The following is a 15,555-nucleotide window of genomic DNA, read 5'->3' as shown; positions in this document are numbered from 1 at the left end:
GTGGGCTGCAGAGGGACACGACTGAATGACTGAACAACAGCGACGAACAGTGACTTTAAAGGACACGAGTGTGACAGCTTGTCGTCCTGCCGGTGAGAAGCCCAGCACACAGTCCCTCTGGGCGAACCCTGAGGTGCTGGCCCGGCTGCACGCCCTGCTCGAGGCTCTTGGGCAGTCTGTGTCCCATCTCCTGTGTTCCTTCCTGCATCTTCACGGCCAGCAGTGGGGGGTCGGGTCCTCAGGGCACAGCCTGCTGACGGCACTCCGTCTTCCCCTTCTACTTTTAAGGATCCTTGAGATTACACTGGGCCCACCCGGATGATCCAGGATAATCTCCCTATTTTAAGGCAGGCTGATTAGCAAACAGAATCCTCTTTTTCCACATAAAGTAATCTATTCACAGGTTCCGGGGGATCAGGACGTATATGTCTTTGGGTGGACAGGGGCATTATTCTGCCTATTCCAGGGGCAGGTGAATTTAAAGGGGGAGCCTGGGGAAAGGATCCTCAGGTGAAGCAAGGGAAGTGTTAAGAGATGTGACGGTCATCTCCCCGAGTGGACTAGTAAACACCCACTGGGCAGATACTGACACCTCTGGGTGGTGTTGACGAGGCTACACCAGCGTCCAGCCTATTTTGTGTTTCTGCAGCTATTTTTTTCCCAACTGGAAAAAATGTTGTTATTCAGTCGCTAAGTTGTGTCGAACTCTGAGAACCCATAGACTGCAGCACACCAGATTCCACTGTCCTTCACAATCTCCCAGAGCTTGCTCAAACTCATGTCCATCGAGTCGCTGATGCCATCCAACCATCTCATCCTCTGTCGTCCCCTTCTCCTCCTGCCCTCAATCTTTCCCAGCATCAGGGTCTTTTCCAGTGAGTAGGTTCTTCCCATCAGGTGGCCCAAGTATTGGAGCTTCAACTTCAGCATCAGTCCTTCCAATGAATATTCAGGGTCACTAGCGCCACCTGGAAGAATCACTTAAGGTGATTAAGTTTGAGGTAATTTGTTAGAGCAGCAGGAGGAAGATAACACCCCTTACAACTTATTTTCATTCTCTACCCTGTGATTACTTAGCAACCAAAAGTCTTTTATTTTCTTCTCTGTCGCTGCAGATAAGCATCACGGTGACAAAGAAGAGACGATGAATATTACTTAGTGTGGATTCAGAAACTTCATAACTGAGGGGGTCCATGATCACATACGCATATCTCTAATCACCGGTTTTCTCATCCCTTGAAAAGAATTTTAAAATACCTACCTTCTTTGACTCTCTTGGGTAGCTTCAAGGAGCTTATGGGATGAGGTGAGTTTGAAAAAAAGTCAGCTATTAAACACATACAATGTGTTAACCCTGGTTGATGTGCTTTACATGCAGTCTTTTTTTAATCTCTATAACAACATGTTGAGTTATTTTCCTCTATTTTTAAAATACTTACTGTTTAAATATTTTAAAAATACCTAGACATTTACTATTTCAAAGACTTAGTATTTTTCCTCCACTAAGGTAGAAAGTAGCTAAGGACTTGCAAATGCTAACGCACCAGAGATGACAAGTAAATGGACTTCACGGGTGGAGTCAACATACAATGAAGAAAAATGTTTGACATGAAAAGATGCTCAACATCACTCATTATTAGAGAAATGCAAATCAAAACCACAATGAGGTACCATTACACGCCAGTCAGGATGGCTGCTATCCAAAAGTCTACAAGCAATAAATGCTGGAGAGGGTGTGGAGAAAAGGGAACCCTCTTACACTGTTGGTGGGAATGCAGACTAGTACAGCCTCTATAGAGAACAGTGTGGAGATTTCTTAAAAAACTGGAAATAGAACTGCCATATGACCCAGCAATCCCACTTCTGGGCATACACACCGAGGAAACCAGATCTGAAAGAGACACGTGCACCCCAATGTTCATCGCAGCACTGTTTATAATAGCCAGGACATGGAAGCAACCTAGATGCCCATCAGCAGATGAATGGACAAGGAAGCTGTGGTACATAAAAACCATGGAATATTACTCAGCTGTTAAAAAGAATTCATTTGAATCAGTTCTAATGAGATGGATTAAACTGGAGCCCATTATACAGAGTGAAGTAAGCCAGAAAGATAAAGAACATTACAGCATACTAACACATATATAGGGAATTTAGAAAGATGGTAACGATAACCCTATATGCAAAACAGAAAAAGAGACACAGAAGTACAGAACAGACTTTTGAACTCTGTGGGAGAAGGTGAGGGTGGGATGTTTCGAAGGAACAGCATGTATACTATCTATGGTGAAACAGATCACCAGCCCAGGTGGAATGCATGAGACAAGTGCTCTGGCCTGGTGCACTGGGAAGACCCAGAGGAATCGGGTGGAGAGAGAGGTGGGAGGGGGGATTGGGATGGGGAATACGTGTAAATCTATGGCTGATTCATGTCAATGTACGACAAAACCCACTGGGGAAAAAAAAAAATAAATAAATAAAGGAGAAATTGAAAAAAAAAAGAAAGAAAAGTGTTTGAAGCAGGGGGACTCCCCTGGTGGTCCAGGGTTAGGACGTTGCACTTTCCTCTGCAAGGAGCGATCCCTGATCAGGGAACCAGATTCCACAGCCCCCCTCCCCCTCCACAAAAAGCTTTTTTTATCCTACTAGCACTGTGTTTTTTTTTTAAGATGTTTTTTAATGTGGACTATTTTTTTTAAGTCTTTATTGAATTTGTCACAATATTGTTTCTGTTTTTTTGTTTTTAGCTGAGAGGCATGTGTGTGCTCTGAGCTCTGGACCAGGGATGGAACGCGAACCCCCCGGCGTGGAAGTCAAAGTCCCAACCAGCGGACCGCCGGGGAAGTCCCTCTGCTAGTAATTTTCCTGAAAATATTCTTTTTTCATTTAAGCTTTACTGATATTAACTTTCAATATCTGTTCCTTGAACATTTCCACCACGTTCTTCTTTTCATGAATCCGTCCCTTCATTTTGTCAATAATACATGTGGGGTGCCTATTATATAGCACGTACATATCATATATCCCTAAGCGCTAGGGATAGCAAAGTTAACACCGATAGCATGGACCACCTGTTCAGGAGTTTAAACTGTAACGAGGTCTATCGACAAACACGGGAAGTGGCAGGGCAGTGTGGTCAGAGCATGGAGGAGAGGGCGGTGGTGAGAGGACCTTCAGGGATTCATCTAGTACAGACCTGAGAAGTCAAGGATCTTGGTCCAGAAGATGTCACTGTACATTATTAATAAGATCTGAAGGTAAAGATGGAGTTAGGCTCAGGGAAAGAGAGAACATTCTAGAATACCGGTACCTTCAGTATTTCAGCCTGTTCCTTCTTTACATTTTTCCTTCCCTCGACTCTCTCTACAAGCTCAGCTAGATCCTGCTTCAAAGTTCCTTCCAAAAGACAATCTGATGTCAACTCCCTGATGTGAAATTTTCAAAGTTTTCCTACTTGAGAAGCCCTTTGTCAATCATCCGTGTTTCTCCAACCCCGCATTCTCTTAAATCAACGATCAAAGTTATTTCTGAATACTTGACTTCCCTATCTAGTTAGGCACTTTCATTAGCTTCCCTGGTGGCTCACAGGATAAAGCATCTGCCTGCAATGTGGGAGACCTGGGTTGGGAAGATCCTCTGGAGAAGGAAATGGCAACCCACTCCAGCATTCTTGCCTGGAGAATCCCATGGACAGAGGAGCCTGGCGGGCTACAGTCCACGGGGTGGCAAAGAGTCGGACAGGACTGAGCGACTTCACTTCACTCATTATACAGTTCAGTCGCTCAGTCGTGTCCGACTCTTTGCCACCCCATGAACTACAGCACGCCAGGCCTCCCTGTCCATCACTAACTCCCGGAGTTTACTCAAACTCATGTCCATCGACTCGGTGATGCCATCCAGCCATCTCATCCTCTGTGGTCCCCTTCTCCTCCCACCCCCAATCTTTCCCAGCATCAGGGTCTTTTCCAATTTGAGTCAGGTCTTCGCATCAGGTGGCCAAAGTATTGGAGTTTCAGCTTCAGCATTAGTCCCTCCAATGAACACCCAGGACTGATCTTTAGGATGGACTGGCTGGATCTCCTTGCAGTCCAAGGGACTCTCTCAAGAGTCTTCTCCATTAACAAGTGAAAAATAAACACATTCTCTGTTTTGGAGTTTCGTTCCGGCCGTTATCTTCTTTGGCCACTAGATGGCGCTTGCATGCCTGAGAGACAAAAGTGCTGATTCCGTTTACCCTGGAAACCGAGCCATCAGGACTGCAAGAAGAGGCAACAGCCCGAACTGAATTGTAGGTGACCCTGGCTGTTAAATTCATCCTTAAAAAGTAAACCTGGACACGCCCCAGTCAGTCCAGTGGTTAATACTCCACACTTCCACTGCAGGGGGCACAGGTTCCACCCCTGGTCAGGAAGCTAAGATTCGGTGTGCCTTGCCGTTTGGCCGAAAAACTAAATTAAAAAGAAAGTAAAGCAAGCATATTCCTTTCCTTCAGGAAAGTAAGGACAGTAAGAAATTTTAAATTAAAATACATGCCCATCTTGTATCACCTCATCCTGACCCAAGCTGTATTTTCATTTCTTTTATTTTGACATTCTAGTAATATGCCGTTTTGTAACATCCCAACCTGGCAAGTGGGCTTCCCCAGTAGCTCAGCCGGTAAAGAATCCACCTGCAAGGCGAGAGACTTGGGTTTGATCCCTGGGCTGGGAAGATTCTTCTGGAGGAGGGCATGGTAACCCACTCCAGTATTCTTGCTGGAGAATCCCAGGGACAGAGTAGCCTGGCGGGCTGCAGTCCATGGGGTCACAGAGTTGGACACGAATGAGCCACCTGGCAAATGGCACAACTTGCTGATCTCTGTTTGTGTGCCCCCTCCCTCCCATCTTCTTGTCTAAAAGGAGGCTTTTCTGTCCATCCAGAAGCCCCACTCCCTCCCTCTTAATCCCCCATCTCTGTTATACTTTTAGAAACCCCACTCCTTCTTCCAGACACACTTCAAGTGGCCTCTCTTCCAGGACGCTATCCTGCCACTACTGCCAGAAGATGCTTTCTTTGGGTTCCGTTTCCCCTCTTTTAGCAAGCTTACTGTTTTGTTTAATAATAAATGTAGCATGCATCACTGCACCGTGATATGCACTTCTCTGCCTTACGTAAAGATTTTCTGCCTTACGATTATTTATGAACAGTTTTTCATCTCTGGGCTATAAAATATTTGCCTCTTGCAAGTGGAGACTCTCTCAGTCATCTTTATATTCCTTAAGTATTTATGTGCATGCTCAGTTGCCTAGTGGTGTCTGAATCTTTGCAATGCTATGGACTGCAGCCCGCCAGGCTCCTCTTTCCAGGGGATTTTCCAGGCAAGAACACTAGAGGGGGTTGCCATTTCCTCTGGATCTTCCCGACCCAGGGATCGAACCTGCATCTCCTGCACTGGCAGGTGGGCGGGTTCTTTACCACTGAGCCACCTGGGAAGCCCTCATGAAGTATTTAGCACAGTTTTATTTACTGAGTTGATTTGAACAATATCCATACATTTCATTGCCCAGAACTCTAAGAATCAAAGTGAGATGATGATTCTTCGTGACAGTCTCTTGAATAATTTGGATAAAGTTCATTAGCAGGACATGAGGAGCCGAATCATCTTTCCATCTAGAAATGACAGTCATGACATGAGATACCAATGTGTTAGAAATGACAGGAGCAGTGTAACTATTTTAAAACATAAAGCTGAGCTCAAAAGAGACAAACCAATAGCTTCAGATGCTAGAAATGAAGAAATTCAAAGTCACAGTAGTAAAAAGGTCCAGGCATTGAGGTTTTAACTCCATGTCGATGTGCCCCTTGAGCCACTTAACGAGAAGCTGGAGATGAAATTCCTGTATAAATTAGGACCCAAAAGAGACTTTCAGTGTTTGAAGGCTCGGGATGTTGCCAAGCTCATTCTCTGTCTAGTAGTCTCGGTTGGGTCGGGAAAGTAATTGTTCCCATGAAAATTCCAAGTCCCAGTCTTAGGAGGTCCAATTTTACATGTTGGGGGAAACTATAATAAATGAATATATTGATTCAACCAACTTTGATCATACATTATAACTTTGATCACTGATGCAAGAGAATATTGATTTAAGAAATAATGCATTCTAACGAATAAAATTAAAATGTTGTGACATGAAAAAAAGGGAGGTTGCAGTTGAAACATTCTGTGTTTCTCAATTCTGGTTTTTCTGAGAGGAGGTTCAATCACTGATTAATTTCGGATATTGTAAAACCAAGTATGCAAGTTAAAAATTTATAGTTGCCTGTTATGTGTGTTTGTTGCAACATTTAAGAGCATTCAATTCTTTAATAGAAAATGAAAGACACAGTTAATAGATACAAAGATGTGTTGCCACAGAATATATGGATACTGAACACAGAAACAGAAAGGGATGGAACGACAAGGAAAGTAGATTCATGAGACACACAAGACACCAAAAATCCATGAAGATTTACTTTGGTCCCATGGGTTCTCTGCTCAAGCCAGTTGGATAAAAATCCATGGATGCTCAGCAAGTTATCAGCGTTGGGTTACAACTGTAGCTAGACATCCCAGTTGCTAAGTCTGGTAGAGAAAGTATGAATTGGCTCCAGACACGTTCCATCTGCTCTTCCTCAACACTGGTCCTCCCAGCCACAACGTTAGCAGAGAAAGATGATGCAGAAAAATGGGAGGTGGGCCGCACGAACATTTCCTAACACAGGATTCCTAACCTGGTCCTTCCATCTCGACTGCAGCCCTCCCTAAGGACACCCTGGACATACTGTCTCTTTCCCCTTGCCTCTTGCTGTTGGCTTTAAATGGATTCAGCAAACCATGGGCTTCCAGCATCTTAATTTTCTCTGTGAGCCTTTCTGAGCAAACCCCTTGGTAGTGACCTTGGAAGCTTCCATTGCATCAGGAGAATTCCCTACTGGCATACCACTAAGGAGAGAGAAACATGTGTATGTGCATGTGTTCAGTCCTGTCCGACTCTCTGTGACCTTGGACCAGCCCGCCAGGCTCCTCTGTCCATGGGATTCTCCAGGCAACAATACTGGAGTGGGTTGCCATTTCCTTCTCCAGGGGATCTTCCCCACCCATGGATTGAACCCAGGTCTCCTGCATTGCAGGCGGATTCTTTCCGGTCTGAGCCACCAGGGAAGCCCATATATATATATATGACTGTTATGACTGTTAAAAAAAACTGGCATTTCTCACACTGCAGTGGGCACAGAGGAAGAATTAAATTTGAGCCTAATTTAATTCCAAGTACATTACATACTTAATTATATATTTTCCTGTTCAATCTAAACAGCATTTGACATTTAAGAAATTAGAATTGCTATACCTGCACTTCTAAATTGAACAAAACAAGCATCACTGAATTGACTTTTTTAAAGAACCACAAGAGTGTTTTTTTTTTTCCTGAAATAGCACATTCTTCTATATGAAGAACTGGAATTTTTACTCTATACCCTGCCCGCTCATCACTCTGCTCAAATTAGCATCCTCAACTCAGAGGTTTGCTGTTATTGTTGTTTCTATTTATGGCATATGAAAACCAGTACTGATGCTATAAAAATAACATTAAGATACAAACTCAAAGCTCATAAGAAAAACTTTCTGTGTGTACTTAGCTGCTTAAGTTGTGTCTGACTTTTTGAGACCCCCATGGACTGCAGCCCACCAGGTTCCTCTGTCCGTGGGATTCTCCAGGCAAGAATACTGGAGTGGGTTGTCATTCCCTTCTCAGGAGATCTTCCCCACCCAGGGATCGAACCTAGGTCTCCTGCATTGTAAGCAGATTCCTTACTATCTGAACCACTAAGATACAAATACAAAGCTCTTAAAAAAATCCTTCTGAGCTGAGGGCATCTCTAGCTGGGTTTTCTATACAAAAGTCCCTTAAGATTGACTTTCGAAATATCCTTTGATATTGGATCACTCTCTTTCACTCGGTTGGTCAACCTGAGTGAATGTGAGAGTGAATGTGATTTTCTCTTTTCTTTGTTGGATTATCAGCTCCACAGGCCACCCTTCCACAGAGATGCAAACAGCTTCGAGAGGGCCCAGCGGGGCAGAACTGCCCTTGAAATGCTAAAATGGGGAAAACAGCTTGAGAATGTTATGAAGCTCGACTGACGTGAAAGATATTTTCATCTGCACTCACTTGGTGCCAACTCCAGGCAAAGTCAGGGAAACAGGGCACAGTGTACTGTAAGGTAATCCTGGGTGGAACAGGTGAGTTACAAATGCAGAATGGAAAAGTGAGTCAGACTCAAGTCACACCATCGTGAATCCATCCTCAAGAAAAACTGTCCGTGGCAAGCACTGGCAACTTTCTGCTCCTATTTAATAGCAAACTATTTAACAGTAAACTAACTTAGGCTGTGAAGGCCTGCATTCCATGCGGAGTATGGTATGATGTTCTCAGCATAGAAGTAGGCGAAGAGCGAATTTAGTTCTCAGTTCCCCCTCTCTTAAGTTACTGATTTTCACTGTAAGCCGCAGGAAAGGCAATTATTGTACAGGGAACATTAACACCTGAAGAAGAGAGCGCTCTGCTAGTCAGGGCTTTGTTTAAAAGCTGATAAAAAGTGACTGAGGAAGAGTGTAGTTTCTGTGCGACAGTCCTTCTATGTTACTCTTTACTAACACAAAGACATCTTTTCTTGCAAAATAGGTCAAGGCTTTACACTGAAGAAAGCCTATGTGTGTGTGCACGTGTGTGCTCAGTCGTATCCGACTCTTTGTGACCCTGTGGACCGCAGGCCCCCGGGCTCCTCTGTCCATGGGATTCTCCAGGCAGGAATACTGGAGGGGGTTGCCATTCCCTTCTCCAGGGGATCTTCCCGACCCAGGGATTGAACCTGTGTCTACATAAATCTAATTTATTCAGCTGGGGCTGCTGAATGGAACACACAACCAGCCGTTTTTTTTTTTTTTTTTTTTTTGGTTCACATCTAACATGTTATGCTTTGCCTTATTTCTGACATTGGGATCCTCCAATTTTCTAAACACGGTTGAATTTCAGGCTTCAGTGGAAATAAAAACACACCTGATTTACTACAGCTGGAGGAAACTCTTCCTGCTCCTATCCTTAAGCTGGACGCGGTCCCTTCTGAAATTAAAGTTTCATCAGGATGACGAAAAATTCGGCATGAAACTAAAATGTGACGTCTGCTCTCCTGCACTGGTCTCTCTTTGATCTGAGGCCTCTGTTCCTCATCTCTTCCTATAGAAGCACATTCAGAAATAAGTTTTACGTATTTGCATTGGCAAGTGATAATTGCAAATACTCCAAAATTATTTTATGTTTTACCCTTGCATAATAAATACCATCATGCTTGCATTTTTCAAGAAAAGGGTGGTTTTGTTCTGAAGCAATAATCTGTAGGCTTTTTGGTCTCTGAGTTACTTTACACTTTTAGGACTGCGTGGGTACCCTAAAGAACTTCTGTCTCTTTGAGTTATAACAATCAAGTCTTAATGTTTTGGAAACTGAAATACTGAAAAGTTATTTGATTGGCTTAAAGATAGCAATAATGAACACATTGCATATTAACATTAACATCATGCTAGTTTAATGAGTATTATTTTGATATTATACCCTAAGAAATGTAGAGCTGACTCATTGGAAAAGACGCTGATGCTGGGAAAGTTGAGAGCTGGAGGAGAAGGGGGTGGCAGAGGATGAGATGGTTGGATGGCATCACCGACTCAATGGACATTAGTCTGAGCAAGCTCCGGGAGATGCTGAGGGACTGGGAAGCCTGGCGTGCTGCAGTCCACGGGGTCACAGAGTCAGACACGAGTTAGTGACTGAACAACAAGAAACTACTATCTGAAAATGTCATTTTGTTCCAGAGTATAGTTAAGCACTAAACTTTGAAAGTGAATTTATCTGCTTTATTATACCTGAGTCTCGATAAAAGCTACAAAATGTTAAAAATTATAACAACATTGTCTCAGTTCTGATGGGCCAGCTTCTCTGGGTTACCCATCACCTTCACCTACAATATCAGAGTTTTTGTTTACCTATTGTGTAGTCTGCCATGGACTGAGCCTGGTGGGCTACAGTCCACGGGTTCGCGAAGAGTCGGACACGACTGAGCAGCTAAACACACTTGGTACACACGCAATCTGCCTACAAAGCAGAGTCTGTGTCTAACAGAAATGCTTTTCTTCATTTTTATTGACTTTATTATGGACTCATCATTCAAGAAAAAGAAACACAGAGATCCTCGATTACAAAAGAGCTAAGGTTCTATACATAATGCTACGTCCATGCTTTTTAAAAATGTATTTAGTTATTTAATAAAAAACAGAAATGAATTTCCCACATACTGTGTTTTTGAAAGGCCACTTCCTGGTTCAGAGATGGCCATTTTTTTATTGCTTTTCTTTCTTTTTTTTTTTTTTTCACCTTGCAGGATCTTAGTTCCCCAACCAGGAATTGAACCTGGGACATGCAGAGAAAGCGCAGAGTCCTAACCAATGGACGGCCAGGGAATTCCCATCTGTGCTTATTTTTAAATGTTATATTGTCCCATTGATTAACTAGCTTCTCAGGCTCCCATTATTCTATCTTAATTAAATCCTCAAATTTCTTTTGACAACATTTTTAACGGCCTTCCCACACCTGGATATGAAATATATAGATTTTTTTAAAAAAAATTTCAGGCTATCTTTTATAATAAAATTATCTTTGACATTTCCTACAGGGCCTCTGGAAAAGCACAAAGGTCTATTACTTTATGAAAACAGATGCTAGAAATAATTCCATTAAGTTTGTTTGATGTGTTACAATAGGAAGAGTTGCACAGGAATATTTCTCAAAGTAGAAGTGCGCAGAGCCTAGCCTAGGTTAAATATGTCTAAGTATATTCTTATAAATATTTCTGAAATCAAATGGTTTATGGTTAAAACAAAAAAAAGGGCCTGGAAATTTGTTAACGCCTTTGCTGATCATGTTTTACACAGAGAGTGAAAACAGACAATCAAAGTTCTCAAGAAATAATAATTTAATGTTCCCTGATAGAGAAATCCAGTACTTTTCATTATAATATTATGCTTCAGTTCAGTTCAGTTGCTCAGTCGTGTCCGACTCTTTGCGATCCCATGAACTGCAGCGTGCCAGGCCTCCCTGTCCATCACCAACTCCCGGAGTCCACCCAAACCCATGTCCACTGAGTTGGTGATGCTATCCAGCCATCTCATCATCTGTTGTCCCCTTCTCCTCCTGCCCTCAATCTTTCCCAGCACCAGGGTCTTTTCCAATGAGTCAGCTCTTCGCATCAGGTGGCCAAAGTATTGGAATATTATGGTTACAGTAATGAATGACGACCATGGCTTGGATCAAAGTGGTGTGGAGGTGGTGACAAAGGTCAGTTTTGGATAAGTGCTGAAGGTGGAGCCTACAGCTTCGTTCATGGGCTGGATCTTCATTCCTGAGAAAGACAGGGGCTATATGATCTCTGCCAGCTAAACATGGAACTCAGAAGGTCTCTGCATTTACTGAATTATTAATACTAACCCAGGACTTCAAAGTCATTTTTCTCTTCTCTAGAATTAATCCCAGTTTCATGTAACCTCTATAGTCTAAGTCCTTAAGTCCCCATTAGCAATTTTAACAGCTTTTCTATACACCCAAAGTGTTCAATATGACATTCAGACGGTGGCTTCGAAAACTCGTCCTGGTCCTGGAAGGAAAACCAATCCGAATGGCAAGGACAGAGACAAGATTTCACAGCAGCCCCTCCGACAGTTCTGATTTTCCCAGGATGGACCTGAAGAGAAAAATCTCATTATGTTGGGAAACTCTGTGCCCTTGCCAGCACAGTGATTTTTTTTTTTTTTAGCCAAGCATGTATTCGTCCAGGACAGAAGATCTCTATTCCAAAGAGAGATTGCAACACCCTTTTTTCTTGTTCACCAGATGTGCTCCAGCCTTTAGGTCATGTAATAGCTAAACAATCTTTCTCTGACACTGCTGCTGACTGATTAGTCACTACTTTGATCAAAGGAATGCCTTTTCCAAGTCAGAGGGAATGGTTTTGGAATACGGACATAGAATAAGTCCAAGAAACACAGTTCTGTGGCTCAAAAGCCTTCACTTATTCCCCACAACAGTAAGTTATCATATCTGTTTACTTACTGTTATACGGGCAGGCAGATCTCATTTTATTGTGCTACCCAGATATTGCTTTTTTTTTTTTCTTTACAAATTGGAAGGTTTGAGGCAACTCAGCATCCATCGAGTCGATTGGTGCCATTTTTTCCAACAGCAATATTTAAAATTAAGTTATCTACATTACATATAATATCTAGATAAATTATCTATTTTTTTAAGATGTAATGCTATTGCACGCTTAACAGACAATAGCATTGTGTAAACATAGCTTTTATTTTTAGATTAATTTGTGCTTTTACTTGCCACTATAATTTAACTGCAAACATTTTTGATGTAAAAAATACATTTAACATCACAATCCAACAAGTGAAATTGAAAAATCACTCAGTTGTGTCCGACTCTTTGCGACTCCATTGACGATACAGTCCATGAAACCATTCAGGCCAGAATACTGGAGTGGGTAGCCTTTCCCTTCTTCAAGGGATCTTCCCAACCCAGGGAAAGAACCCAGGTCTTCCATATTACAGGTGGATTCTTTTCCAGCTGAGCCACCAGGGAAGCCCAAGAATACTGGAGTGGGTAGCCTATCCCTTCTCCAGCAGGTCTTCCTGACCCAGGAATTGAACCGGGGTCTCCTGCATTGCAGGCGGATTCCTTACCAACTGAGCCACCAGTTCCGTTCAGTCCCTCAGTTGTGTCCGACTCTTTGCGACCCCGTGAATCGCAGCACGCCAGGCCTCCCTGTCCATCACCAACTCCACGAGTCCACCCAAACTCATGTCCATCGAGTCGGTGATGCCATCCAACCATCTCATCCTCTGTCGTCCCCTTCTCCTCCTGCCCCCAATCCCTCCCAGCATCAGGGTCTTTTCCAATGAGTCAGGTCTTCGCATGAGGTGGCCAAAGTATTGGAGTTTCAGCTTCAGCATCAGTCCTTCCAATGAACACCCAGGACTGATCTCCTTCAGGATGCACTGGTTGGATCTCCTTGCAGTCCAAGAGACTCTCAAGAGTCTTCTCCAACACCATGGTTCAAAAGCATCAATTCTTCGGGGCTCAGCTTTCTTCACAGTCCAACTCTCACATCCATACGTGACCACTGGAAAAACCATAGCATTGACTAGACAGACATTTGTTGGCAAAGTAATGTCTCTGCTTTTTAATATGCTATCTAGGTTGGTCATCACTTTCCTTCCAAGGAGTAAGTGTCTTTTAATTTCATGGAGGCAGTCACCATCTGCAGTGATTTTGGAGCCCGAAAAAATAAAATCTGACACTGTTTCCACTGTTTCCTCATCTATTTCTGATGAAGTGATGGGACTGGATGCCATGATCTTAGTTTTCTGAATGTTGAGCTTTAAGCCAACTTTTTCACTCTCCTCTTTCACTTTCATCAAGAGGCTTTTTAGTTCCTCTTCACTTTCTGCCATAAGGGTGGTGTCATCTGCATATCTGAGGTTATTGATATTTCTCCCGGCAATCTTGATTCCAGCTTGTGCTTCTTCCAGCCCAGCATTTCTCATGATGTACTCTGCATATAAGTTAAATAAGCAGGGTGACAATATACAGCCTTGACGTACTCCTTTTCCTATTTGGAACCAGTCTGTTGGTCCATGTCCATTTTATTCTAACTGTTGTTTCCTGACCTGCATACAGGTTTCTCAAGAGGCAGGTCAGGTCGTCTGGTATTCCCATCTCTTTCAGAATTTTCCACAGTTTATTGTGATCCACACAGTCAAAGGCTTTGGCATAGTCAATAAAGCAGAAATAGATGTTTTTCTGGAACTCTCTTGCTTTTTCGATGATCCAGCGGATGTTGGCAATTTGGTTTCTGGTTTCTCTGTCTTTTCTAAAACCAGCTTGAACATCTGGAAGTTCATGGTTCACGTATTGCTGAAGCCCGACTTGGAGAATTTTGAGCATTACTTTACTAGCGTGTGAGATGAGTGCAATTGTGTGGTAGTTTGAACATTCTTTGGCATTGCCTTTTTTAGGATTGGAATGGAAACTGACCTTTTCCCGTCCTGTGGCCACTGCTGAGTTTTCCAAATTTGCTGGCATATTGAGTGCAGCACTTTCACAGCATCATCTTCCAGGATTTGAAATAGCTCAACTGGAATTCCATCACCTCCACTAGCTTTGTTAGTAGTGATGCTTTCTAAGGCCCACTAGACTTCACATTCCAGGATGTTTGGCTCTAGGTGGGGAAGCCCAAATCCAACAAACATACACACACATAAAAGTGAAACAAAATTTGAGTCAAAAACATCTACCCTGAGTATATTATTTATTTTTTCTGAGACTTTTTTTTAAAAGTAGTTTTAGGTTTACAACAAAATTGACAGGAAGGTACAGAAATTCCCCATATACCCCCTCACAGGCATAACCATTATCAACAGTTTCTTTCTTTTTAAAAGAACTTAGTTTATTTATTTTAATTGGAGGCTAATTACTTTACAATATTGTAGTGGTTTTTGCCATACATTGACATGAATCAGCCATGGGTGTAACAGTTTCTTTTTAAACCAGAGATGAACTGCACTGACACTTCATAATCACCAAGGTCCTCATAAACATAACTTTTATATGTACTGGAAAACCAAAACATCCATGTGACTCATTTTATTCTAACATTCGTTTTATTTTAGTGGTCACATTATCCCTGAGGTCTGCCTATCTTGGCAATGTCAATCTGAACAAGCAGATCAGTGGATTTCCAGGACTTTCCCACTTGTGAAAGTATGTTACCTCAGGCTGTGTTGATTAGCTATGTTTACATTTCAGTAGCTAAAGAAACACTGCAACAAACTGATTTGTTTTTACATATATAAATCAAAACCGAACATGACTTGACTTTTCTTTTAAATATTGTAGCACTCAGGTTGGTTTTCTGTTGCATTAAATGTCAGGCACATGTTAATTTACCAAATCAGTGTTCAAGTCTGTAACTGAAGTGATCTCTTTGATCATGTGGCCTTAAGGCAGGGGAATACCCTGACTTAATTAAAAAGAGAACTTCAGGTGATGAGTACCTCTTTTCAGAGAATGTCTCCTTGTAGATAGAGCGAATCAAAAACAACAACAATAATCAATTCAGTGAAATCTTAAGGTTAGAGGAAATATTTGTATTTTTAAATGACTATACCATTCACGTCATTAGGCAATGTGAGTTCATTACATTTGCTCTGATGGGATAAAATAAGTTTTCTGATACCAGCATAGCCCTTGATTTCATCCTGAACTACAGTCTTAGGGAATTTTCGTAACTGATAACTGCTTCAGTTTATTTTTATCTTAGTGAAACTGAGTCCCCCTAAAACAGAGTTCCCCTGCCAAGTTTATGATTAACCTATTTATCCAAAACTGTATTCCTTTTCTTGTTGCACCTAGTTCCCCTCAGGATTGA

Source organism: Cervus elaphus, chromosome 5 (assembly GCF_910594005.1).
Source record: "Cervus elaphus chromosome 5, mCerEla1.1, whole genome shotgun sequence".
In the NCBI taxonomy this organism is placed as follows: Eukaryota; Metazoa; Chordata; class Mammalia; order Artiodactyla; family Cervidae; genus Cervus; species Cervus elaphus.
This window is presented reverse-complemented; position numbering follows the sequence as displayed.